The sequence below is a fragment of the Oncorhynchus kisutch genome, unplaced genomic scaffold (genome assembly GCF_002021735.2).
Source record: "Oncorhynchus kisutch isolate 150728-3 unplaced genomic scaffold, Okis_V2 scaffold1213, whole genome shotgun sequence".
In the NCBI taxonomy this organism is placed as follows: domain Eukaryota; kingdom Metazoa; phylum Chordata; class Actinopteri; order Salmoniformes; family Salmonidae; genus Oncorhynchus; species Oncorhynchus kisutch.
The window spans coordinates 51,634-77,357 of record NW_022263158.1 but is presented as its reverse complement, the minus strand read 5'-3'; the positions used below and the strand labels follow the sequence as shown (position 1 = coordinate 77,357).

The following is a 25,724-nucleotide window of genomic DNA, read 5'->3' as shown; positions in this document are numbered from 1 at the left end:
CCGAATGGTCCCCGATTCGAAGCTGGGCGGAAACAGTTCTCTATGACAAATCCATTAAGTATGTATTTGAAACAGCGAATAGTTGTTTAATAATTAATGCAGCAGTTGTCTGTAGTGTAATGGTTATCACGTTCACCTTACATGCGAAAGGTCTGTGGTTGAAAAACTGATAGAAACAGTGATCTTTGACACATGCAGTTAGTGCTGTCTCAACAACAGAGAATATATGTTCTCATGAATGGCTTTTTTTGGAAATTGGAATACATGCAATGAATATCTGTAAAAATTTGGGTTACTCCTTGCTGATAACACTTGCATCAGTTTCTGTAGTGTAGTGGTTATCACGTTCGCTTTACACGCGAAAGGTCCTGTTCGAAACCGGGCGGAAACAGTCATCTTTGACACATGCAGTAAGTTGTGTATTTATAAAAGAGATGAGTTGCTTTCATAAATACCTTATTTTGGAAATTCAAATACATGCACTGACTAAAGAAAATTAAGTTTACTTCTTGCAGGTATCTCAAGCAGAAGTTTCTGTAGTGTAGCTGTTATCACGTGCACTTAACATGCAAAAGGTCCCTGGTTTGAACCTCTGTGTAAACAGCACCATTGATACATTCAGTAAGTACCATAGTTGAAACTGAAAATTCAATTTTTCATTAATGCCTTCTTTTGGGAATCAAAAGATTCCATAGCGTAGTGTTATCAAGTTCACTTAAGACGCAAAATGTATACTTTTCGATGCTGGGCGGAAACAGACGTCTTCGACACATGTGAGGAAGTACTGTATTTGTAACAGAGAATTTTCATAAATGCATTATGTTGAATTTCGAATTCGTGCGATGAATATATGTAAAATTTTGGTTTACTCCACAGTAATAATTCTAGCAGCAGTTTCTCTAGTTTAGTAGTTATCAAGTTTGCTTTACACACGAATGGTCCCCGATTCGAAGCTGGGCGGAAACAGTTACTCTATGACAAATCCCTTAAGTACTGTATTTGTAACAGAGAATAGTTGTGTCTAATAAATGCCTTACTTTGGAAATTCGAATACATGCAATAAATATTTGTAAAATGCGGTTTACTCCTTGCTGGTAATTCTATGCAGCAGTTTCTGTAGTGTAATGTTATCACGTTCACCTTACATGCGAAAGGTCTGTGGTTGAAAAACTGATAGAAACAGTGATCTTTGACACATGCAGTTAGTGCTGTATCAACAACAGAGAATATATGTTCTCATGAATGGCTTTTTTTTGGAAATTGGAATACATGCAATGAATATCTGTAAAATTTGGGTTACTCCTTGCTGATAACACTTGCATCAGTTTCTGTAGTGTAGTGGTTATCACGTTCGCTTTACACGCGAAAGGTCCCTGGTTCGAAACCGGGCGGAAACAGTCATCTTTGACACATGCAGTAAGTTGTGTATTCATAAAAGAGATGAGTTGCTTTCATAAATACCTTATTTTGGAAATTCAAATACATGCACTGACTATAAGAAAATTAAGTTACTTCTTGCAGGTATCTCAAGCAGAAGTTTCTGTAGTGTAGCTGTTATCACGTGCACTTAACATGCAAAAGGTCCCTGGTTTGAACCTCTGTGTAAACAGCACTCATTGATACATTCAGTAAGTACCATAGTTGAAACTGAAAATTCTATTTTTCATTAATGCCTTCTTTTGGGAATCAAAAGATTCCATAGCGTAGTGGTTATCAAGTTCACTTAAGACGCAAAATGTATACTTTTCGATGCTGGGCGGAAACAGACGTCTCTGACACATGTGAGAAGTACTGTATTTGTAACAGAGAATTTTCATAAATGCATTATGTTGGAATTTCGAATTCGTGCGATGAATATATGTAAAATTGGTTTACTCCACAGTAATAATTCTAGCAGCAGTTTCTCTAGTTTAGTAGTTATCAAGTTTGCTTTACACACGAATGGTCCCCGATTCGAAGCTGGGCGGAAACAGTACTCTATGACAAATCCATTAAGTACTGTATTTGTAACAGAGAATAGTTGTTCTAATAAATGCCTTACTTTGGAAATTCGAATACATGCAATAAATATTTGTAAATGCGGTTTACTCCTTGCTGGTAATTAATGCAGCAGTTTCTGTAGTGTAATGGTTATCACGTTCACCTTACATGTGAAAGGTCTGTGGTTGAAAAACTGATAGAAACAGTGATCTTTGACACATGCAGTTAGTGCTGTATCAACAACAGAGAATATATGTTCTCATGAATGGCTTTTTTTGGAAATTGGAATACATGCAATGAATATCTGTAAAACTTGGGATACTCCTTGCAGATAACACTTGCATCAGTTTCTGTAGTGTAGTGGTTATCACGTTTGCTTTACACGCGAAAGGTCCCTGGTTCGAAACCGGGCGGAAACAGTCATCTTTGACACATGCAGTAAGTTGTGTATTTATAAAAGAGATGAGTTGCTTTCATAAATACCTTATTTTGGAAATTCAAATACATGCACTGACTATAAGAAAATTAAGTTTACTTCTTGCAGGTATCCCAAGCAGAAGTTTCTGTAGTGTAGCTGTTATCACGTGCACTTAACATGCAAAAGGTCCCTGGTTTGAACCTCTGTGTAAACAGCACTCATTGATACATTCAGTAAGTACCATAGTTGAAACTGAAAATTCAATTTTTCATTAATGCCTTCTTTTGGGAATCAAAAGATTCCATAGCGTAGTGGTTATCAAGTTCACTTAAGACGCAAAATGTATACTTTTCGATGCTGGGCGGAAACAGACGTCTCTGACACATGTGAGAAGTACTGTATTTGTAACAGAGAATTTTCATAAATGCATTATATTGGAATTTCGAATTCGTGCGATGAATATATGTAAAATTAGGTTTACTCCACAGTAATAATTCTATCAGCAGTTTCTCTAGTTTAGTAGTTATCAAGTTTGCTTTACACACGAATGGTCCCCGATTCGAAGCTGGGCGGAAACAGTACTCTATGACAAATCCATTAAGTACTGTATTTGAAACAGAGAATAGTTGTTCTAATAAATGCCTTACTTTGGAAATTCGAATACATGCAATAAATATTTGTAAAATGCGGTTTACTCCTTGCTGGTAATTAATGCAGCAGTTTCTGTAGTGTAATGGTTATCACGTTCACCTTACATGCGAAAGGTCTGTGGTTGAAAAACTGATAGAAACAGTGATCTTTGACACATGCAGTTAGTGCTGTATCAACAACAGAGAATATATGTTCTCATGAATGGCTTTTTTTGGAAATTGGAATACATGCAATGAATATCTGTAAAATTTGGGTTACTCCTTGCTGATAACACTTGCATCAGTTTCTGTAGTGTAGTGGTTATCACGTTCGCTTTACACGCGAAAGGTCCCTGGTTCGAAACCGGGCGGAAACAGTCATCTTTGACACATGCAGTAAGTTGTGTATTTATAAAAGAGATGAGTTGCTTTCATAAATACCTTATTTTGGAAATTCAAATACATGCACTGACTATAAGAAAATTAAGTTTACTTCTTGCAGGTATCTCAAGCAGAAGTTTCTGTAGTGTAGCTGTTATCACGTGCACTTAACATGCAAAAGGTCCCTGGTTTGAACCTCTGTGTAAACAGCACTCATTGATACATTCAGTAAGTACCATAGTTGAAACTGAAAATTCTAATTTTCATTAATGCCTTCTTTTGGGAATCAAAAGATTCCATAGCGTAGTGGTTATCAAGTTCACTTAAGACGCAAAATGTATACTTTTCGATGCTGGGCGGAAACAGACGTCTCTGACACATGTGAGAAGTACTGTATTTGTAACAGAGAATTTTCATAAATGCATTATGTTGGAATTTCGAATTCGTGCGATGAATATATGTAAAATTTGGTTTACTCCACAGTAATAATTCTAGCAGCAGTTTCTCTAGTTTAGTAGTTATCAAGTTTGCTTTACACACGAATGGTCCCCGATTCGAAGCTGGGCGGAAACAGTTCTCTATGACAAATCCATTAAGTACTGTATTTGTAACAGAGAATAGTTGTTCTAATAAATGCCTTACTTTGGAAATTCGAATACATGCAATAAATATTTGTAAAATGCGGTTTACTCCTTGCTGGTAATTAATGCAGCAGTTTCTGTAGTGTAATGGTTATCACGTTCACCTTACATGCGAAAGGTCTGTGGTTGAAAAACTGATAGAAACAGTGATCTTTGACACATGCAGTTAGTGCTGTATCAACAACAGAGAATATATGTTCTCATGAATGGCTTTTTTTGGAAATTGGAATACATGCAATGAATATCTGTAAAATTTGGGTTACTCCTTGCTGATAACACTTGCATCAGTTTCTGTAGTGTAGTGGTTATCACGTTCGCTTTACACGCGAAAGGTCCCTGGTTCGAAACCGGGCGGAAACAGTCATCTTTGACACATGCAGTAAGTTGTGTATTTATAAAAGAGATGAGTTGCTTTCATAAATACCTTATTTTGGAAATTCAAATACATGCACTGACTATAAGAAAATTAAGTTTACTTCTTGCAGGTATCTCAAGCAGAAGTTTCTGTAGTGTAGCTGTTATCACGTGCACTTAACATGCAAAAGGTCCCTGGTTTGAACCTCTGTGTAAACAGCACTCATTGATACATTCAGTAAGTACCATAGTTGAAACTGAAAATTCTATTTTTCATTAATGCCTTCTTTTGGGAATCAAAAGATTCCATAGCGTAGTGGTTATCAAGTTCACTTAAGACGCAAAATGTATACTTTTCGATGCTGGGCGGAAACAGACGTCTCTGACACATGTGAGAAGTACTGTATTTGTAACAGAGAATTTTCATAAATGCATTATGTTGGAATTTCGAATTCGTGCGATGAATATATGTAAAATTTGGTTTACTCCACAGTAATAATTCTAGCAGCAGTTTCTCTAGTTTAGTAGTTATCAAGTTTGCTTTACACACGAATGGTCCCCGATTCGAAGCTGGGCGGAAACAGTACTCTATGACAAATCCATTAAGTACTGTATTTGTAACAGAGAATAGTTGTTCTAATAAATGCCTTACTTTGGAAATTCGAATACATGCAATAAATATTTGTAAAATGCGGTTTACTCCTTGCTGGTAATTAATGCAGCAGTTTCTGTAGTGTAATGGTTATCACGTTCACCTTACATGCGAAAGGTCTGTGGTTGAAAAACTGATAGAAACAGTGATCTTTGACACATGCAGTTAGTGCTGTATCAACAACAGAGAATATATGTTCTCATGAATGGCTTTTTTTGGAAATTGGAATACATGCAATGAATATCTGTAAAATTTGGGTTACTCCTTGCTGATAACACTTGCATCAGTTTCTGTAGTGTAGTGGTTATCACGTTCGCTTTACACGCGAAAGGTCCCTGGTTCGAAACCGGGCGGAAACAGTCATCTTTGACACATGCAGTAAGTTGTGTATTTATAAAAGAGATGAGTCGCTTTCATAAATACCTTATTTTGGAAATTCAAATACATGCACTGACTATAAGAAAATTAAGTTTACTTCTTGCAGGTATCTCAAGCAGAAGTTTCTGTAGTGTAGCTGTTATCACGTGCACTTAACATGCAAAAGGTCCCTGGTTTGAACCTCTTGGTAAACAGCACTCATTGATACATTCAGTAAGTACCATAGTTGAAACTGAAAATTCAAATTTTCATTAATGCCTTCTTTTGGGAATCAAAAGATTCCATAGCGTAGTGGTTATCAAGTTCACTTAAGACGCAAAATGTATACTTTTCGATGCTGGGCGGAAACAGACGTCTCTGACACATGTGAGAAGTACTGTATTTGTAACAGAGAATTTTCATAAATGCATTATGTTGGAATTTCGAATTCGTGCGATGAATATATGTAAAATTTGGTTTACTCCACAGTAATAATTCTAGCAGCAGTTTCTCTAGTTTAGTAGTTATCAAGTTTGCTTTACACACGAATGGTCCCCGATTCGAAGCTGGGCGGAAACAGTTCTCTATGACAAATCCATTAAGTACTGTATTTGTAACAGAGAATAGTTGTTCTAATAAATGCCTTACTTTGGAAATTCGAATACATGCAATAAATATTTGTAAAATGCGGTTTACTCCTTGCTGGTAATTAATGCAGCAGTTTCTGTAGTGTAATGGTTATCACGTTCACCTTACATGCGAAAGGTCTGTGGTTGAAAAACTGATAGAAACAGTGATCTTTGACACATGCAGTTAGTGCTGTATCAACAACAGAGAATATATGTTCTCATGAATGGCTTTTTTTGGAAATTGGAATACATGCAATGAATATCTGTAAAATTTGGGTTACTCCTTGCTGATAACACTTGCATCAGTTTCTGTAGTGTAGTGGTTATCACGTTCGCTTTACACGCGAAAGGTCCCTGGTTCGAAACCGGGCGGAAACAGTCATCTTTGACACATGCAGTAAGTTGTGTATTTATAAAAGAGATGAGTTGCTTTCATAAATACCTTATTTTGGAAATTCAAATACATGCACTGACTATAAGAAAATTAAGTTTACTTCTTGCAGGTATCTCAAGCAGAAGTTTCTGTAGTGTAGCTGTTATCACGTGCACTTAACATGCAAAAGGTCCCTGGTTTGAACCTCTGTGTAAACAGCACTCATTGATACATTCAGTAAGTACCATAGTTGAAACTGAAAATTCTATTTTTCATTAATGCCTTCTTTTGGGAATCAAAAGATTCCATAGCGTAGTGGTTATCAAGTTCACTTAAGACGCAAAATGTATACTTTTCGATGCTGGGCGGAAACAGACGTCTCTGACACATGTGAGAAGTACTGTATTTGTAACAGAGAATTTTCATAAATGCATTATGTTGGAATTTCGAATTCGTGCGATGAATATATGTAAAATTTGGTTTACTCCACAGTAATAATTCTAGCAGCAGTTTCTCTAGTTTAGTAGTTATCAAGTTTGCTTTACACACGAATGGTCCCCGATTCGAAGCTGGGCGGAAACAGTACTCTATGACAAATCCATTAAGTACTGTATTTGTAACAGAGAATAGTTGTTCTAATAAATGCCTTACTTTGGAAATTCGAATACATGCAATAAATATTTGTAAAATGCGGTTTACTCCTTGCTGGTAATTAATGCAGCAGTTTCTGTAGTGTAATGGTTATCACGTTCACCTTACATGCGAAAGGTCTGTGGTTGAAAAACTGATAGAAACAGTGATCTTTGACACATGCAGTTAGTGCTGTATCAACAACAGAGAATATATGTTCTCATGAATGGCTTTTTTTGGAAATTGGAATACATGCAATGAATATCTGTAAAACTTGGGTTACTCCTTGCAGATAACACTTGCATCAGTTTCTGTAGTGTAGTGGTTATCACGTTTGCTTTACACGCGAAAGGTCCCTGGTTCGAAACCGGGCGGAAACAGTCATCTTTGACACATGCAGTAAGTTGTGTATTTATAAAAGAGATGAGTTGCTTTCATAAATACCTTATTTTGGAAATTCAAATACATGCACTGACTATAAGAAAATTAAGTTTACTTCTTGCAGGTATCTCAAGCAGAAGTTTCTGTAGTGTAGCTGTTATCACGTGCACTTAACATGCAAAAGGTCCCTGGTTTGAACCTCTGTGTAAACAGCACTCATTGATACATTCAGTAAGTACCATAGTTGAAACTGAAAATTCAATTTTTCATTAATGCCTTCTTTTGGGAATCAAAAGATTCCATAGCGTAGTGGTTATCAAGTTCACTTAAGACGCAAAATGTATACTTTTCGATGCTGGGCGGAAACAGACGTCTCTGACACATGTGAGAAGTACTGTATTTGTAACAGAGAATTTTCATAAATGCATTATGTTGGAATTTCGAATTCGTGCGATGAATATATGTAAAATTTGGTTTACTCCACAGTAATAATTCTAGCAGCAGTTTCTCTAGTTTAGTAGTTATCAAGTTTGCTTTACACACGAATGGTCCCCGATTCGAAGCTGGGCGGAAACAGTACTCTATGACAAATCCATTAAGTACTGTATTTGTAACAGAGAATAGTTGTTCTAATAAATGCCTTACTTTGGAAATTCGAATACATGCAATAAATATTTGTAAAATGCGGTTTACTCCTTGCTGGTAATTAATGCAGCAGTTTCTGTAGTGTAATGGTTATCACGTTCACCTTACATGCGAAAGGTCTGTGGTTGAAAAACTGATAGAAACAGTGATCTTTGACACATGCAGTTAGTGCTGTATCAACAACAGAGAATATATGTTCTCATGAATGGCTTTTTTTGGAAATTGGAATACATGCAATGAATATCTGTAAAATTTGGGTTACTCCTTGCTGATAACACTTGCATCAGTTTCTGTAGTGTAGTGGTTATCACGTTCGCTTTACACGCGAAAGGTCCCTGGTTCGAAACCGGGCGGAAACAGTCATCTTTGACACATGCAGTAAGTTGTGTATTTATAAAAGAGATGAGTTGCTTTCATAAATACCTTATTTTGGAAATTCAAATACATGCACTGACTATAAGAAAATTAAGTTTACTTCTTGCAGGTATCTCAAGCAGAAGTTTCTGTAGTGTAGCTGTTATCACGTGCACTTAACATGCAAAAGGTCCCTGGTTTGAACCTCTGTGTAAACAGCACTCATTGATACATTCAGTAAGTACCATAGTTGAAACTGAAAATTCTAATTTTTCATTAATGCCTTCTTTTGGGAATCAAAAGATTCCATAGCGTAGTGGTTATCAAGTTCACTTAAGACGCAAAATGTATACTTTTCGATGCTGGGCGGAAACAGACGTCTCTGACACATGTGAGAAGTACTGTATTTGTAACAGAGAATTTTCATAAATGCATTATGTTGGAATTTCGAATTCGTGCGATGAATATATGTAAAATTTGGTTTACTCCACAGTAATAATTCTAGCAGCAGTTTCTCTAGTTTAGTAGTTATCAAGTTTGCTTTACACACGAATGGTCCCCGATTCGAAGCTGGGCGGAAACAGTTCTCTATGACAAATCCATTAAGTACTGTATTTGTAACAGAGAATAGTTGTTCTAATAAATGCCTTACTTTGGAAATTCGAATACATGCAATAAATATTTGTAAAATGCGGTTTACTCCTTGCTGGTAATTAATGCAGCAGTTTCTGTAGTGTAATGGTTATCACGTTCACCTTACATGCGAAAGGTCTGTGGTTGAAAAACTGATAGAAACAGTGATCTTTGACACATGCAGTTAGTGCTGTATCAACAACAGAGAATATATGTTCTCATGAATGGCTTTTTTTGGAAATTGGAATACATGCAATGAATATCTGTAAAATTTGGGTTACTCCTTGCTGATAACACTTGCATCAGTTTCTGTAGTGTAGTGGTTATCACGTTCGCTTTACACGCGAAAGGTCCCTGGTTCGAAACCGGGCGGAAACAGTCATCTTTGACACATGCAGTAAGTTGTGTATTTATAAAAGAGATGAGTTGCTTTCATAAATACCTTATTTTGGAAATTCAAATACATGCACTGACTATAAGAAAATTAAGTTTACTTCTTGCAGGTATCTCAAGCAGAAGTTTCTGTAGTGTAGCTGTTATCACGTGCACTTAACATGCAAAAGGTCCCTGGTTTGAACCTCTGTGTAAACAGCACTCATTGATACATTCAGTAAGTACCATAGTTGAAACTGAAAATTCAATTTTCATTAATGCCTTCTTTTGGGAATCAAAAGATTCCATAGCGTAGTGGTTATCAAGTTCACTTAAGACGCAAAATGTATACTTTTCGATGCTGGGCGGAAACAGACGTCTCTGACACATGTGAGAAGTACTGTATTTGTAACAGAGAATTTTCATAAATGCATTATGTTGGAATTTCGAATTCGTGCGATGAATATATGTAAAATTTGGTTTACTCCACAGTAATAATTCTAGCAGCAGTTTCTCTAGTTTAGTAGTTATCAAGTTTGCTTTACACACGAATGGTCCCCGATTCGAAGCTGGGCGGAAACAGTACTCTATGACAAATCCATTAAGTACTGTATTTGTAACAGAGAATAGTTGTTCTAATAAATGCCTTACTTTGGAAATTCGAATACATGCAATAAATATTTGTAAAATGCGGTTTACTCCTTGCTGGTAATTAATGCAGCAGTTTCTGTAGTGTAATGGTTATCACGTTCACCTTACATGCGAAAGGTCTGTGGTTGAAAAACTGATAGAAACAGTGATCTTTGACACATGCAGTTAGTGCTGTATCAACAACAGAGAATATATGTTCTCATGAATGGCTTTTTTTGGAAATTGGAATACATGCAATGAATATCTGTAAAATTTGGGTTACTCCTTGCTGATAACACTTGCATCAGTTTCTGTAGTGTAGTGGTTATCACGTTCGCTTTACACGCGAAAGGTCCCTGGTTCGAAACCGGGCGGAAACAGTGATCTTTGACACATGCAGTAAGTTGTGTATTTATAAAAGAGATGAGTCGCTTTCATAAATACCTTATTTTGGAAATTCAAATACATGCACTGACTATAAGAAAATTAAGTTTACTTGTTGCAGGTATCTCAAGCAGAAGTTTCTGTAGTGTAGCTGTTATCACGTGCACTTAACATGCAAAAGGTCCCTGGTTTGAACCTCTGTGTAAACAGCACTCATTGATACATTCAGTAAGTACCATAGTTGAAACTGAAAATTCAATTTTTCATTAATGCCTTCTTTTGGGAATCAAAAGATTCCATAGCGTAGTGGTTATCAAGTTCACTTAAGACGCAAAATGTATACTTTTCGTTGCTGGGCGGAAACAGACGTCTCTGACACATGTGAGAAGTACTGTATTTGTAACAGAGAATTTTCATAAATGCATTATGTTGGAATTTCGAATTCGTGCGATGAATATATGTAAAATTTGGTTTACTCCACAGTAATAATTCTAGCAGCAGTTTCTCTAGTTTAGTAGTTATCAAGTTTGCTTTACACATGAATGGTCCCCGATTCGAAGCTGGGCGGAAACAGTTCTCTATGACAAATCCATTAAGTACTGTATTTGTAACAGAGAATAGTTGTTCTAATAAATGCCTTACTTTGGAAATTCGAATACATGCAATAAATATTTGTAAAATGCGGTTTACTCCTTGCTGGTAATTAATGCAGCAGTTTCTGTAGTGTAATGGTTATCACATTCACCTTACATGCGAAAGGTCTGTGGTTGAAAAACTGATAGAAACAGTGATCTTTGACACATGCAGTTAGTGCTGTATCAACCACAGAGAATATATGTTCTCATGAATGGCTTTTTTTGGAAATTGGAATACATGCAATGAATATCTGTAAAATTTGGGTTACTCCTTGCTGATAACACTTGCATCAGTTTCTGTAGTGTAGTGGTTATCACGTTCGCTTTACACGCGAAAGGTCCCTGGTTCGAAACCGGGCGGAAACAGTCATCTTTGACACATGCAGTAAGTTGTGTATTTATAAAAGAGATGAGTTGCTTTCATAAATACCTTATTTTGGAAATTCAAATACATGCACTGACTATAAGAAAATTAAGTTTACTTCTTGCAGGTATCTCAAGCAGAAGTTTCTGTAGTGTAGCTGTTATCACGTGCACTTAACATGCAAAAGGTCCCTGGTTTGAACCTCTTGGTAAACAGCACTCATTGATACATTCAGTAAGTACCATAGTTGAAACTGAAAATTCAATTTTTCATTAATGCCTTCTTTTGGGAATCAAAAGATTCCATAGCGTAGTGGTTATCAAGTTCACTTAAGACGCAAAATGTATACTTTTCGTTGCTGGGCGGAAACAGACGTCTCTGACACATGTGAGAAGTACTGTATTTGTAACAGAGAATTTTCATAAATGCATTATGTTGGAATTTCGAATTCGTGCGATGAATATATGTAAAATTTGGTTTACTCCACAGTAATAATTCTAGCAGCAGTTTCTCTAGTTTAGTAGTTATCAAGTTTGCTTTACACATGAATGGTCCCCGATTCGAAGCTGGGCGGAAACAGTTCTCTATGACAAATCCATTAAGTACTGTATTTGTAACAGAGAATAGTTGTTCTAATAAATGCCTTACTTTGGAAATTCGAATACATGCAATAAATATTTGTAAAATGCGGTTTACTCCTTGCTGGTAATTAATGCAGCAGTTTCTGTAGTGTAATGGTTATCACGTTCACCTTACATGCGAAAGGTCTGTGGTTGAAAAACTGATAGAAACAGTGATCTTTGACACATGCAGTTAGTGCTGTATCAACAACAGAGAATATATGTTCTCATGAATGGCTTTTTTTGGAAATTGGAATACATGCAATGAATATCTGTAAAATTTGGGTTACTCCTTGCTGATAACACTTGCATCAGTTTCTGTAGTGTAGTGGTTATCACGTTCGCTTTACACGCGAAAGGTCCCTGGTTCGAAACTGTTAGTAATTGGATATGTAGACGGACGAGTCGGTCAAGGATCGATTCAGACAAGGTGGTAAATTGTATGACAAGCTACAGTTTATTCAGAGTGAAGATATCTAGAACAGCGTAATTACGGCTCTCCCGCTGGTTCGTACGGAAGCGCAGACGAAGAAGAGGCCGTTACAATCAGCACACCACTATTATATAGAAAAGAATGTAGGTTGATTCTGGAAGATCGGATCTTTGGATTGGTTCAGCTGGGGTGTAGTCTGTAGTCTTCCGCCATTGGCTCAGTTGTCTGTCCGTCATCGTAGAATCCTCTTCGGGCATTCAACGTTCAGCTACAACAGAGATCATGTGTGTGTGCGCTGGTTTTGGCCATTAGTGTAATGCGGGAGCTATCCTGTAGGGGACCCCACAGGCTCAACTCTGAGTGGTAGCCCCCCCTTAACAATAGTTTGGTCTCCTACATAAGAAATAGCATTTCTCTACAAAACCCTCTCTTCACGTCTCACCAGAGACGTGACACAACCTAACTGGATCCAGACACAAAGAGAAACTTCTCCCAAGGGGACTATGAAATAAGGCACGGTATTAAACAGAAATAGATATGTATTACATCATGTTCTCCATTCAATCCCACTATGTACTAAGTTGGCTACCAGCCACCTAGGAACTTACAACCCTCATTTAACAGAGCGGAGAACAACAGCTCAAAATAAAAGTAAATGCTTGTCTACATAAGCCAACTTTTTTCCCGCAGGAAAAGTTGTGATTCCCTCTCTTCACATCTCCAAAGAGATGTGACTTAAACTAGGCAAGTCAGGCGGAATGATCCACTTGCATAACACATACATACATCCCCATAAGGCAACTGCAGATATAATGTGAACCTAAATAGGCACTCTCCTCCTCATCCTCGAATTCATGTAGGTCTTTATCCAGCAGAGGAAACATCTGGGAAGGGGAGGAAGGGTCAATGGCTCTAGAGATAACCCTAGTGGCAAGGGAACGGATGCATGGAATGCAACAGTATCCACAGAGAACTAAAATGGCAGCGAACACCGAAATGGATACCAAAATGGACACCAGGGTTTTATATTTACCAAACGCACTCATCCAGGAGTCCCACATCGAGGTATCCATCCCAGAATGAGATTTCATTTTACCATTAAGCGTCCTCAAACCTTCTAGGGCCATGGTCAAGCTACCATCGGAGGCTGCGTTATTAGGGATGAAAGTGCAACACTGTTCACCAAACATAGTACAAGCTCCACCTTTCTCCGCCAGTAGCATATCTACTGCAATGCGATTCTGGAATGTCATAAGAGAAGTTGCAGCCGGGCGCTCATGCTCCATACCGTTATCACGCACCTGGCTCCTGTTATTTAACAACAACAAAAAACGCTTGTTCTCGCAACCCCACGCTCTGAATGTGCCCTCCCTTCTGTATTTTTCCAGCATGAGAAAGTCCCCTGGCCCTGACACTTTTAACAATGTTTCAAGTCAGCTATGTTGCATAACACTTGCATACATCAACACAAGCCAACAGCAGATAATATTCAATCATATATATGGTAATGGCTATAATGTAAAACACAGGAACCAATAATCCCTCTTTTTCACACCCCCCAGGGTGTGAACAAAAATTCAGCAATGAATCATATAACAGTCACAGAGTTTAAAATACCTTCATGTCAAAAGAGAACAGCTCATTCAAAAACAGAACATTAAAAAAAAAAAAAAATTTGAAATTTAAGTCCCCCTTTTGACACCCACAAGGGTGTCACTTAGCAAAAACAGGATAACACTTTGTTTATTGACATGTAAGATACCGGATAAAACTTTGGTCATGGAAAACAGAGTAAAACATAGCAAAGCATTATTATAAACCATCTGGTCCTCTCAGCTACTCCTATCCTGCACCAGTTGGGCTTCATGCCACCCAGGGACTCAAAACCTTCACAACAGGGAGAACAAACATACTGGAAAGAAAACCCATCATAAAGATGTATAACAAGGAACTGTGGTGGTGTAAGCTTTATTCTACTACCTCGCCCACAGCATACCATGGGTCATCCTCAGTCAGTCTCATCCTCCCCTGAAAGCATGCTTCAGTATCAGCATCTCCAACTGGAGCATCAAGCAAAGGCATCATCATATGCCTGAAGCCTTCACCACATCTGTAACAGACTTCTTAAAACACGGTATGATGCAAGAAGCACAACACATCAATAACAAAAATACAAAAATTAGGGTCAGAAATCCAGTAACCACCATTCTAGTGTACTTACCAAAACCAGGCTCCCACTCAAGAGAACAGGCCAGACTCCTCCACCCCCGCCATGGTCCTCATCTCAGCAGATAGTGCATCAAGCCCACTAAGGGCCTTAGATATACTACTATCTGGACTGGTGTTATTAGGAATATACGTGCAACATTGTTCACCGAACATCTTGCATACGCCCCCCTGACTGGCAAGAAGCATATCCAAAGCAAGTCTATTCTGTCTGGCAACCCTAGATGTGGCCTCAAACTGTTCAGACATACCAGTGAGTGCATCACGGGGGTAATTAACAAAACGCTGTTGATCATAGTAGATGTAATGAATCCATGCAGTCTGTCTTGCATCCACTATGGCTGGACCTATAATCCATCATTCCTGCCCAAGGCCTGAAGCTCATGAGGAACCCCCACCGGCACTCCCAACAGGTTAGTGTGTATGTCAACTACATCCTCTGTCCATGGAGCACTACTTCTATGTCTCCCATGGGATGGAATGTTTTCCGGTCCCCTGGATACAGAACCCAACAGCTGTTCAGCAGTAACATCAACAATGGTCAGTGGAATTATCAAACTGGTCAGAGCACACGTACCTTGCCAGTCTCCTCTAAGAATGAGTCTCAGCACTCTTTTGGGTCCACAGATCCACCACACATCAGCCAGACCACTAGTTTGGTTTAGGCCTGTAACTGGCCAAGTGGAATTAATGGTTATGTTACTACTGCAATCAGCTTCAGGCAATCTCCCATAATCAATGCCATTACCTGTACCCGTGATGCAACTGTAATTGCCCCCATATGCCTCAACACCCCAAGGGGCCCGATGAGGAGGTACTGTAGGAAACACAAGGCTCAGAGGAACAGAGAGTTGAATTGGCCTCAACCAGGTAAAAACCTCTCAGAATACACAACCACCCCTCCTTTTCTCCTATAGCAAATGGGTGTGTAGCCAGAACAGGTCCATCATGACCAATGTTTCATGTAACTCATGTAGTCCTTTCTTTTCAGGGTCTTAACTGTACCTCATAAGAAAGCCACAAATTGTCCCTACCTTTAACACCAGTCTCAGTGCCTAATTGATCAATAGCTGAATAGTCTAACATTAATTACCTGAATGGGATTTTTTAATACAGTGGTGGCAGGTTCGGTCCAGGGGTGGTAGAGGAGTGTGTCTGGCCCTGGTTCATCTGGGACCTCTGGTTTTGGCAGCACCTTAATAGAAAACACACCCATCGTGTCTGTCCCGGTCCTTTGTAGTCCGAGGGTGTAAGTGCCTGCATCAGAGAGCTTAATAGTTTTGATGGTTAGCAAGATTATCACCTTTACAAAGTTCAACAGTGCTCCCAGGTTTTCCCATATCATGGAAAACCTATCCACCTTTGTGGGATCCCCTATGCTATAAGGATACCCTCTCTTCCAATCCCAGAACTGTCCCAAGTCGGTTATCCTGTAATCCCCATACGGACACCCTCCCAATTTAATATAATTTCATTTATAATTTTCATCTACTTGTTCTGTAGACATACATTCAGCATTCCACGGGTCAGAACCTGGAATCCGCTGGTACATCACCATCTATTTCCATCGATTTCTCCAGAGTCCTGGAAATAAGGCCTCATAGACAACAGCCCCATAAAACTAAAACAGTCACACAGGTGAATGTAGCCCATAATACAGTGATCATAATATTTTCCCCATTTTCTAAACATACTATCAAACCCAATTAATCAGAGAAGTATCCACCCCAGTGTTTTCTGTCAACCCGTGAGCCAGGGTGGTCAAACCAGCTGAGGCTTCGGGTACTGATTCATCCGGAGCTGTGTTATTTGGGATGTCACCCACGATAAGACAGCTCAGACAAACAGCTTCCATGTGAAGCCCCACCCTTTCCCCGAGAACACATCACTTAGCAAGAGCCAGACACATCTTCACTTCTATGAACAAAAACAGGGGTGACAGGACAGGGAGGATTTTCTTCATTCGAGAGATGGCCCCCGGAATTCTGTTAATTCCAGTTCTCCTCTCGAACACTGTTTATTGTTCGATAGTGTCAGTGTGTCTTACCCTCCCACCGTGCGATATGAATCCGGGTAGCTCTTTCAGCTAGCTGCCACCAGGAGACCTTGGTATGGTCCCCCCAACAAGCCTCTGGGACTGGATTGAGTGACTTCACCTGCAGTTCACCTATAATGCATAAAATGCTGGACATACAGGCTTGGTTAACAAACAGTTTCTCATGTTTTATCTGATTCTATCTTTAACTTCTATGCCCATTTGTTAGCTACATTTAAAAAAATATTCGTTTATCCAATAGGCCCCATCCTATCCTAGACCACAATTTACCTATCCCCCTTTTGATACCTGGCTTTGCCCAGGTAACAACTTTACCTACTCTAAATAATGACTTAGGTAAGATTAGTATATTATCCTTCTGTTCTGACATTATCATGTAGGAGCGCCCCTTTAATTTCCCACATGTCCGATTCTCCCTTTTGTCTCCACTCAGTGACTGTTATCTACATACTCCGTTATCTTTGCTCGTCCTGGCTCCCTTCTAAAAATTCTCCTCTCTGCTCTCCAACCGTCAAGGTCTCTGCAGTGCGGGGGAGGGCTCATCTGTCTGCCTTTTCCCATGTTTCCACATTTTAACTAAATGTCTCACTGTTTGGCTTTATCTAAACTCATGGATTTTTAGAAAAACATGTCTATGGTGGCAATTTCTAAAGTCTTTATATAGGTTAAGTAAACTCCACTATAATTAAGTTACCTTAAAAAATGTAATTTCAAAAAAAAAAAATATTCTATTTTTTTTTTTTTTTTTTTTTTTAAACAGTATTACCCATGACCACAAATGTATTATTCAAATGGCACCCCCTTGTGGCTGATCAGACCACCCGAGAGAGCCATGAAATCCGGTCACGGGTTACACCATCCCCCCACATTCGTGTTCCATACCATATTAGACATATTAAAGAACCCTTTATCCTTAAAATAAAATAAAAATCACTTGTGTAATTAAAACTCATAAAATAAAAAACTCATAAAGGTTCCATATGTGAGCGTGCCTCTTTAAAATATCATGTCTCTGGGAACATGGAAATCCCCTTAACCCAAACATTTACTACAAAAACAAAACCTAATAATTATGATAATCCCCTCAAACTCAAATAATTTGTCTCGATGTTTCATGTCTTATTCGTGTTTCTCCAAATTTTCTCCCAAAAATACTTCTTAAATACCCAGCCATTAGACAGACACACACAACTGTGATAAATGTGCACTGTCCCTTTAACATAAAAACCTCAGCCTGCAATCCACTCTGGGGGCCTTTCATAGTTCTCCATAATGAAAACAGATTCTAATGTTAGTATACCTTGACCTCCTGTTTAATTTCAATGATGTTATCTGAACAATCAAACCAAAATCAATACCCGGGAAGTACTTGTATAAATGAATTAAAATAACTAAATAATTTGGTTAGAACACCACTCCCGTCTTACATCGACCACACCCTTCGCCCCGTACCTAGTGTACAGCTTATCTATTACTCAGTGGCTCAATTAATGTTTAACGTAAGTATGTTCAGATGTTGATTATGTAATTCTACAACATTAGTATAGTTCAAACCTCATAATATAAATCCGCAAAAAGAAATTTGCGTTAATAGAGTTTAACACTCTTTCCAACAGTCATGCACCCCCCTCAATATTCTATGATATAACTCTCATCAGCAAGCCTGCGACTTTTTCAACATTCTCACCGGTTCCAGCTCCAACTGAAACACCTCATGTACCACACTCGCTTTGTCCCCGACCTCATTCATATCGATATTAGTCCCCGACTGAATATCAAGCGTGTTTCATGCACAGGATTTGATTCTTACAAATCTTCATTTACGCCAGTAAGCAGACCAGTGGGAGACGCAATGGCCCCGCCTTCTGTTCATTCTCTGTTTGGTCCCTTGGTTCTTAAATACATGGCTTTTATTTCTTTCAACTTCCTTGTCTCTGGCCTCCTGCTACGTCCCTCTCAACTCACATTCCATTGTTTTCAGCTGGGCCCCTGTTGGCGGCCACCCCCCTAGATAACCTGCTTGTGTCCATTTTAACTTCAATCCCTCCCAAACTTTCTTTATAGGCTTCCATTGTTCCTGTCCCCCTGATCTATATTCAATTTTTTGTTCTAGGAACTCATTAAACCTCAGCTTTGGAGTATTGGGGTACGCCATTGTGAATTTGCTTTAAACGTAATTTAATTTAATTCAATCGGAATTTAATCGTAGTTTTAATCGAAATTCTCTCCTTCTATCTGAATATAGTTAGCATATACTTCGCCCGACGTTGATTAATGCCCACGAGGTATTCGAAGAGACACTATTGCTCGTGCTCTGCCTTATCTCAGAGCTTCTCCTTCGTATATTCAGGTTGAGAAAAACCGCATGGGTTTGTATAGCATTATGGAGCGCACAACCAAGGGATCTATTCGACTATTTAGTCTCAATATTTAAATATTATATTCAGATATTATTTCAATTATACATCAGTCATTTCATTCCTGATTATACATGTATACATGTACCTATTAACATAGGTACATACAATATAGAAGTTTCGGATTTATCCAATATCCCTTATTATAATTCTCTCTCTCTCCCTCTATCTAACCACCAACAATCTTAATGGAAACAATTACAACCACATTGCATTTTAACATAAACAGTTACAAATAGACAAAACAAGACAAAACAGCACGTTATATCTCTGACCCCTGAAAGCCGATCCTTATCAGTGAATTTCTATCAGACTGAGCCGTACCGGACCACAGGATAAAATTACAACTTATCCCCTTCGGCGCCAGATTTGAAGAATAGTAATTAGCTATCCCCTACTGATCTCTATTCCTGATCCCTATCGAGCTGACCCCTATCAGAATTATTACACATGTCCGACCCCTATCGGTGAATCTCTATCAGACTGAACCACACCGGGTCACGGGTCCCAAAATTACAATTTGTCCCCTCGGCTGCAGATTTAATGAATAGTAATTAGCTATCCCCTACTGATCTCTATTCCCGACCCTTATCGGAACTATCAAAGACAAAACAGTGATCACTCATCATTGAAAGCTAGCAGACTGTGCTGACCGGGTCACGGGTCCCAAAATTACAATTTGTCCCCTCGGCGCCAGAGTTAATGAATAGTAATTAGCTATCCCCTTACTGATATCTCATCAATGATTTAAATCACACCGGCCGTCGCCGGTTCGTTACTACATATGTTCACGTACACTGTTATTTCGACTCGTCAGCAAATTATAAATTTACACAAGAATTCATACTTACTCGGAAAAACTGATAAAAATTTGGACAGACTATTCGACAATATGCAAAGTTTGATTTAACAGGCTTTTGCTTACCTTATTTTTTTATGGTGCACCTTGAAATCAGTTTTCCGAGTTGAGCAGAATTGTTGCCCTCCCCCGAAAGTCTTCACCCGTCTTTCTTATTTATTTAATGAATCGTCCTTTCCCCAACTCGCCTTCTCCACACCCAAATCAACTCACTTCGACTGGATCGTTAGTAAACTATACTCTGCTACCATTTCTGTTAGTAATTGGATATGTAGACGGACGAGTCGGTCAAGGATCGATTCAGACAAGGTGGTAAATTGTATGACAAGCTACAGTTTATTCAGAGTGAAGATATCTAGAACAGCGTAATTACGGCTCTCCCGCTGGTTCGTACGGAAGCGCAGACGAAGAAGAGGCCGTTACAATCAGTACACCACTATTATATAGAAAAGAATGTAGGTTGATTCTGGAAGATCGGATCTTTGGATTGGTTCAGCTGGGGTGTAGTCTGTAGTCTTCCGCCATTGGCTCAGTTGTCTGTCCGTCATCGTAGAATCCTCTTCGGGCATTCAACGTTCAGCTACAACAGAGATCATGTGTGTGTGCGCTGGTTTTGGCCATTAGTGTAATGCGGGAGCTATCCTGTAGGGGACCCCACAGGCTCAACTCTGAGTGGTAGCCCCCCCTTAACAATAGTTTGGTCTCCTACATAAGAAATAGCATTTCTCTACAAAACCGGGCGGAAACAGTCATCTTTGACACATGCAGTAAGTTGTGTATTTATAAAAGAGATGAGTTGCTTTCATAAATACCTTATTTTGGAAATTCAAATACATGCACTGACTATAAGAAAATTAAGTTTACTTCTTGCAGGTATCTCAAGCAGAAGTTTCTGTAGTGTAGCTGTTATCACGTGCACTTAACATGCAAAAGGTCCCTGGTTTGAACCTCTGTGTAAACAGCACTCATTGATACATTCAGTAAGTACCATAGTTGAAACTGAAAATTCTATTTTTCATTAATGCCTTCTTTTGGGAATCAAAAGATTCCATAGCGTAGTGGTTATCAAGTTCACTTAAGACGCAAAATGTATACTTTTCGTTGCTGGGCGGAAACAGACGTCTCTGACACATGTGAGAAGTACTGTATTTGTAACAGAGAATTTTCATAAATGCATTATGTTGGAATTTCGAATTCGTGCGATGAATATATGTAAAATTTGGTTTACTCCACAGTAATAATTCTAGCAGCAGTTTCTCTAGTTTAGTAGTTATCAAGTTTGCTTTACACATGAATGGTCCCCGATTCGAAGCTGGGCGGAAACAGTTCTCTATGACAAATCCATTAAGTACTGTATTTGTAACAGAGAATAGTTGTTCTAATAAATGCCTTACTTTGGAAATTCGAATACATGCAATAAATATTTGTAAAATGCTGGTAATTAATGCAGCAGTTTCTGTAGTGTAATGGTTATCACATTCACCTTACATGCGAAAGGTCTGTGGTTGAAAAACTGATAGAAACAGTGATCTTTGACACATGCAGTTAGTGCTGTATCAACAACAGAGAATATATGTTCTCATGAATGGCTTTTTTTGGAAATTGGAATACATGCAATGAATATCTGTAAAATTTGGGTTACTCCTTGCTGATAACACTTGCATCAGTTTCTGTAGTGTAGTGGTTATCACGTTCGCTTTACACGCGAAAGGTCCCTGGTTCGAAACTGGGTGGAAACAGTCATCTTTGACACATGCAGTAAGTTGTGTATTTATAAAAGAGATGAGTTGCTTTCATAAATACCTTATTTTGGAAATTCAAATACATGCACTGACTATAAGAAAATTAAGTTTACTTCTTGCAGGTATCTCAAGCAGAAGTTTCTGTAGTGTAGCTGTTATCACGTGCACTTAACATGCAAAAGGTCCCTGGTTTGAACCTCTGTGTAAACAGCACTCATTGATACATTCAGTAAGTACCATAGTTGAAACTGAAAATTCTATTTTTCATTAATGCCTTCTTTTGGGAATCAAAAGATTCCATAGCGTAGTGGTTATCAAGTTCACTTAAGACGCAAAATGTATACTTTTCGATGCTGGGCGGAAACAGACGTCTCTGACACATGTGAGAAGTACTGTATTTGTAACAGAGAATTTTCATAAATGCATTATGTTGGAATTTCGAATTCGTGCGATGAATATATGTAAAATTTGGTTTACTCCACAGTAATAATTCTAGCAGCAGTTTCTCTAGTTTAGTAGTTATCAAGTTTGCTTTACACACGAATGGTCCCCGATTCGAAGCTGGGCGGAAACAGTTCTCTATGACAAATCCATTAAGTACTGTATTTGTAACAGAGAATAGTTGTTCTAATAAATGCCTTACTTTGGAAATTCGAATACATGCAATAAATATTTGTAAAATGCGGTTTACTCCTTGCTGGTAATTAATGCAGCAGTTTCTGTAGTGTAATGGTTATCACGTTCACCTTACATGCGAAAGGTCTGTGGTTGAAAAACTGATAGAAACAGTGATCTTTGACACATGCAGTTAGTGCTGTATCAACAACAGAGAATATATGTTCTCATGAATGGCTTTTTTTGGAAATTGGAATACATGCAATGAATATCTGTAAAATTTGGGTTACTCCTTGCTGATAACACTTGCATCAGTTTCTGTAGTGTAGTGGTTATCACGTTCGCTTTACACGCGAAAGGTCCCTGGTTCGAAACCGGGCGGAAACAGTCATCTTTGACACATGCAGTAAGTTGTGTATTTATAAAAGAGATGAGTTGCTTTCATAAATACCTTATTTTGGAAATTCAAATACATGCACTGACTATAAGAAAATTAAGTTTACTTCTTGCAGGTATCTCAAGCAGAAGTTTCTGTAGTGTAGCTGTTATCACGTGCACTTAACATGCAAAAGGTCCCTGGTTTGAACCTCTGTGTAAACAGCACTCATTGATACATTCAGTAAGTACCATAGTTGAAACTGAAAATTCTATTTTTCATTAATGCCTTCTTTTGGGAATCAAAAGATTCCATAGCGTAGTGGTTATCAAGTTCACTTAAGACGCAAAATGTATACTTTTCGATGCTGGGCGGAAACAGACGTCTCTGACACATGTGAGAAGTACTGTATTTGTAACAGAGAATTTTCATAAATGCATTATGTTGGAATTTCGAATTCGTGCGATGAATATATGTAAAATTTGGTTTACTCCACAGTAATAATTCTAGCAGCAGTTTCTCTAGTTTAGTAGTTATCAAGTTTGCTTTACACACGAATGGTCCCCGATTCGAAGCTGGGCGGAAACAGTTCTCTATGACAAATCCATTAAGTACTGTATTTGTAACAGAGAATAGTTGTTCTAATAAATGCCTTACTTTGGAAATTCGAATACATGCAATAAATATTTGTAAAATGCGGTTTACTCCTTGCTGGTAATTAATGCAGCAGTTTCTGTAGTGTAATGGTTATCACGTTCACCTTACATGCGAAAGGTCTGTGGTTGAAAAACTGATAGAAACAGTGATCTTTGACACATGCAGTTAGTGCTGTATCAACAACAGAGAATATATGTTCTCATGAATGGCTTTTTTTGGAAATTGGAATACATGCAATGAATATCTGTAAAATTTGGGTTACTCCTTGCTGATAACACTTGCATCAGTTTCTGTAGTGTAGTGGTTATCACGTTCGCTTTACACGCGAAAGGTCCCTGGTTCGAAACCGGGCGGAAACAGTCATCTTTGACACATGCAGTAAGTTGTGTATTTATAAAAGAGATGAGTTGCTTTCATAAATACCTTATTTTGGAAATTCAAATACATGCACTGACTATAAGAAAATTAAGTTTACTTCTTGCAGGTATCTCAAGCAGAAGTTTCTGTAGTGTAGCTGTTATCACGTGCACTTAACATGCAAAAGGTCCCTGGTTTGAACCTCTGTGTAAACAGCACTCATTGATACATTCAGTAAGTACCATAGTTGAAACTGAAAATTCAATTTTCATTAATGCCTTCTTTTGGGAATCAAAAGATTCCATAGCGTAGTGGTTATCAAGTTCACTTAAGACGCAAAATGTATACTTTTCGATGCTGGGCGGAAACAGACGTCTCTGACACATGTGAGAAGTACTGTATTTGTAACAGAGAATTTTCATAAATGCATTATGTTGGAATTTCGAATTCGTGCGATGAATATATGTAAAATTTGGTTTACTCCACAGTAATAATTCTAGCAGCAGTTTCTCTAGTTTAGTAGTTATCAAGTTTGCTTTACACACGAATGGTCCCCGATTCGAAGCTGGGCGGAAACAGTTCTCTATGACAAATCCATTAAGTACTGTATTTGTAACAGAGAATAGTTGTTCTAATAAATGCCTTACTTTGGAAATTCGAATACATGCAATAAATATTTGTAAAATGCGGTTTACTCCTTGCTGGTAATTAATGCAGCAGTTTCTGTAGTGTAATGGTTATCACGTTCACCTTACATGCGAAAGGTCTGTGGTTGAAAAACTGATAGAAACAGTGATCTTTGACACATGCAGTTAGTGCTGTATCAACAACAGAGAATATATGTTCTCATGAATGGCTTTTTTTGGAAATTGGAATACATGCAATGAATATCTGTAAAATTTGGGTTACTCCTTGCTGATAACACTTGCATCAGTTTCTGTAGTGTAGTGGTTATCACGTTCGCTTTACACGCGAAAGGTCCCTGGTTCGAAACCGGGCGGAAACAGTCATCTTTGACACATGCAGTAAGTTGTGTATTTATAAAAGAGATGAGTTGCTTTCATAAATACCTTATTTTGGAAATTCAAATACATGCACTGACTATAAGAAAATTAAGTTTACTTCTTGCAGGTATCTCAAGCAGAAGTTTCTGTAGTGTAGCTGTTATCACGTGCACTTAACATGCAAAAGGTCCCTGGTTTGAACCTCTGTGTAAACAGCACTCATTGATACATTCAGTAAGTACCATAGTTGAAACTGAAAATTCAATTTTTCATTAATGCCTTCTTTTGGGAATCAAAAGATTCCATAGCGTAGTGGTTATCAAGTTCACTTAAGACGCAAAATGTATACTTTTCGATGCTGGGCGGAAACAGACGTCTCTGACACATGTGAGAAGTACTGTATTTGTAACAGAGAATTTTCATAAATGCATTATGTTGGAATTTCGAATTCGTGCGATGAATATATGTAAAATTTGGTTTACTCCACAGTAATAATTCTAGCAGCAGTTTCTCTAGTTTAGTAGTTATCAAGTTTGCTTTACACATGAATGGTCCCCGATTCGAAGCTGGGCGGAAACAGTTCTCTATGACAAATCCATTAAGTACTGTATTTGTAACAGAGAATAGTTGTTCTAATAAATGCCTTACTTTGGAAATTCGAATACATGCAATAAATATTTGTAAAATGCGGTTTACTCCTTGCTGGTAATTAATGCAGCAGTTTCTGTAGTGTAATGGTTATCACGTTCACCTTACATGCGAAAGGTCTGTGGTTGAAAAACTGATAGAAACAGTGATCTTTGACACATGCAGTTAGTGCTGTATCAACAACAGAGAATATATGTTCTCATGAATGGCTTTTTTTGGAAATTGGAATACATGCAATGAATATCTGTAAAATTTGGGTTACTCCTTGCTGA

General features: G+C 38.2%; 16 non-coding genes across 16 annotated transcripts; all 16 read left to right on the top strand.

The window, feature by feature from the left end:
- The first annotated feature begins 320 nt into the window (after positions 1–320).
- Positions 321–391, top strand: trnav-uac (transfer RNA valine (anticodon UAC)). The gene has a single exon. It is a non-coding gene; the product is annotated as a tRNA-Val (tRNA).
- Positions 392–1,324: 933 nt separating this feature from the next.
- trnav-uac (transfer RNA valine (anticodon UAC)) lies at positions 1,325–1,397 on the top strand. The gene has a single exon. It is a non-coding gene; the product is annotated as a tRNA-Val (tRNA).
- A 929-nt stretch (positions 1,398–2,326) lies between these two features.
- On the top strand, positions 2,327–2,399 carry trnav-uac (transfer RNA valine (anticodon UAC)). The gene has a single exon. It is a non-coding gene; the product is annotated as a tRNA-Val (tRNA).
- Positions 2,400–3,331: 932 nt separating this feature from the next.
- Positions 3,332–3,404, top strand: trnav-uac (transfer RNA valine (anticodon UAC)). The gene has a single exon. It is a non-coding gene; the product is annotated as a tRNA-Val (tRNA).
- Positions 3,405–4,336: 932 nt separating this feature from the next.
- On the top strand, positions 4,337–4,409 carry trnav-uac (transfer RNA valine (anticodon UAC)). The gene has a single exon. It is a non-coding gene; the product is annotated as a tRNA-Val (tRNA).
- Positions 4,410–5,341: 932 nt separating this feature from the next.
- Positions 5,342–5,414, top strand: trnav-uac (transfer RNA valine (anticodon UAC)). The gene has a single exon. It is a non-coding gene; the product is annotated as a tRNA-Val (tRNA).
- A 932-nt stretch (positions 5,415–6,346) lies between these two features.
- trnav-uac (transfer RNA valine (anticodon UAC)) lies at positions 6,347–6,419 on the top strand. Its single transcript has one exon. It is a non-coding gene; the product is annotated as a tRNA-Val (tRNA).
- A 932-nt stretch (positions 6,420–7,351) lies between these two features.
- trnav-uac (transfer RNA valine (anticodon UAC)) lies at positions 7,352–7,424 on the top strand. Its single transcript has one exon. It is a non-coding gene; the product is annotated as a tRNA-Val (tRNA).
- A 932-nt stretch (positions 7,425–8,356) lies between these two features.
- trnav-uac (transfer RNA valine (anticodon UAC)) lies at positions 8,357–8,429 on the top strand. The gene has a single exon. It is a non-coding gene; the product is annotated as a tRNA-Val (tRNA).
- A 933-nt stretch (positions 8,430–9,362) lies between these two features.
- Positions 9,363–9,435, top strand: trnav-uac (transfer RNA valine (anticodon UAC)). Its single transcript has one exon. It is a non-coding gene; the product is annotated as a tRNA-Val (tRNA).
- Positions 9,436–10,366: 931 nt separating this feature from the next.
- Positions 10,367–10,439, top strand: trnav-uac (transfer RNA valine (anticodon UAC)). Its single transcript has one exon. It is a non-coding gene; the product is annotated as a tRNA-Val (tRNA).
- Positions 10,440–11,371: 932 nt separating this feature from the next.
- trnav-uac (transfer RNA valine (anticodon UAC)) lies at positions 11,372–11,444 on the top strand. Its single transcript has one exon. It is a non-coding gene; the product is annotated as a tRNA-Val (tRNA).
- A 10,275-nt stretch (positions 11,445–21,719) lies between these two features.
- On the top strand, positions 21,720–21,792 carry trnav-uac (transfer RNA valine (anticodon UAC)). The gene has a single exon. It is a non-coding gene; the product is annotated as a tRNA-Val (tRNA).
- A 932-nt stretch (positions 21,793–22,724) lies between these two features.
- Positions 22,725–22,797, top strand: trnav-uac (transfer RNA valine (anticodon UAC)). The gene has a single exon. It is a non-coding gene; the product is annotated as a tRNA-Val (tRNA).
- Positions 22,798–23,729: 932 nt separating this feature from the next.
- On the top strand, positions 23,730–23,802 carry trnav-uac (transfer RNA valine (anticodon UAC)). The gene has a single exon. It is a non-coding gene; the product is annotated as a tRNA-Val (tRNA).
- A 931-nt stretch (positions 23,803–24,733) lies between these two features.
- trnav-uac (transfer RNA valine (anticodon UAC)) lies at positions 24,734–24,806 on the top strand. The gene has a single exon. It is a non-coding gene; the product is annotated as a tRNA-Val (tRNA).
- Positions 24,807–25,724: the final 918 nt, after the last annotated feature.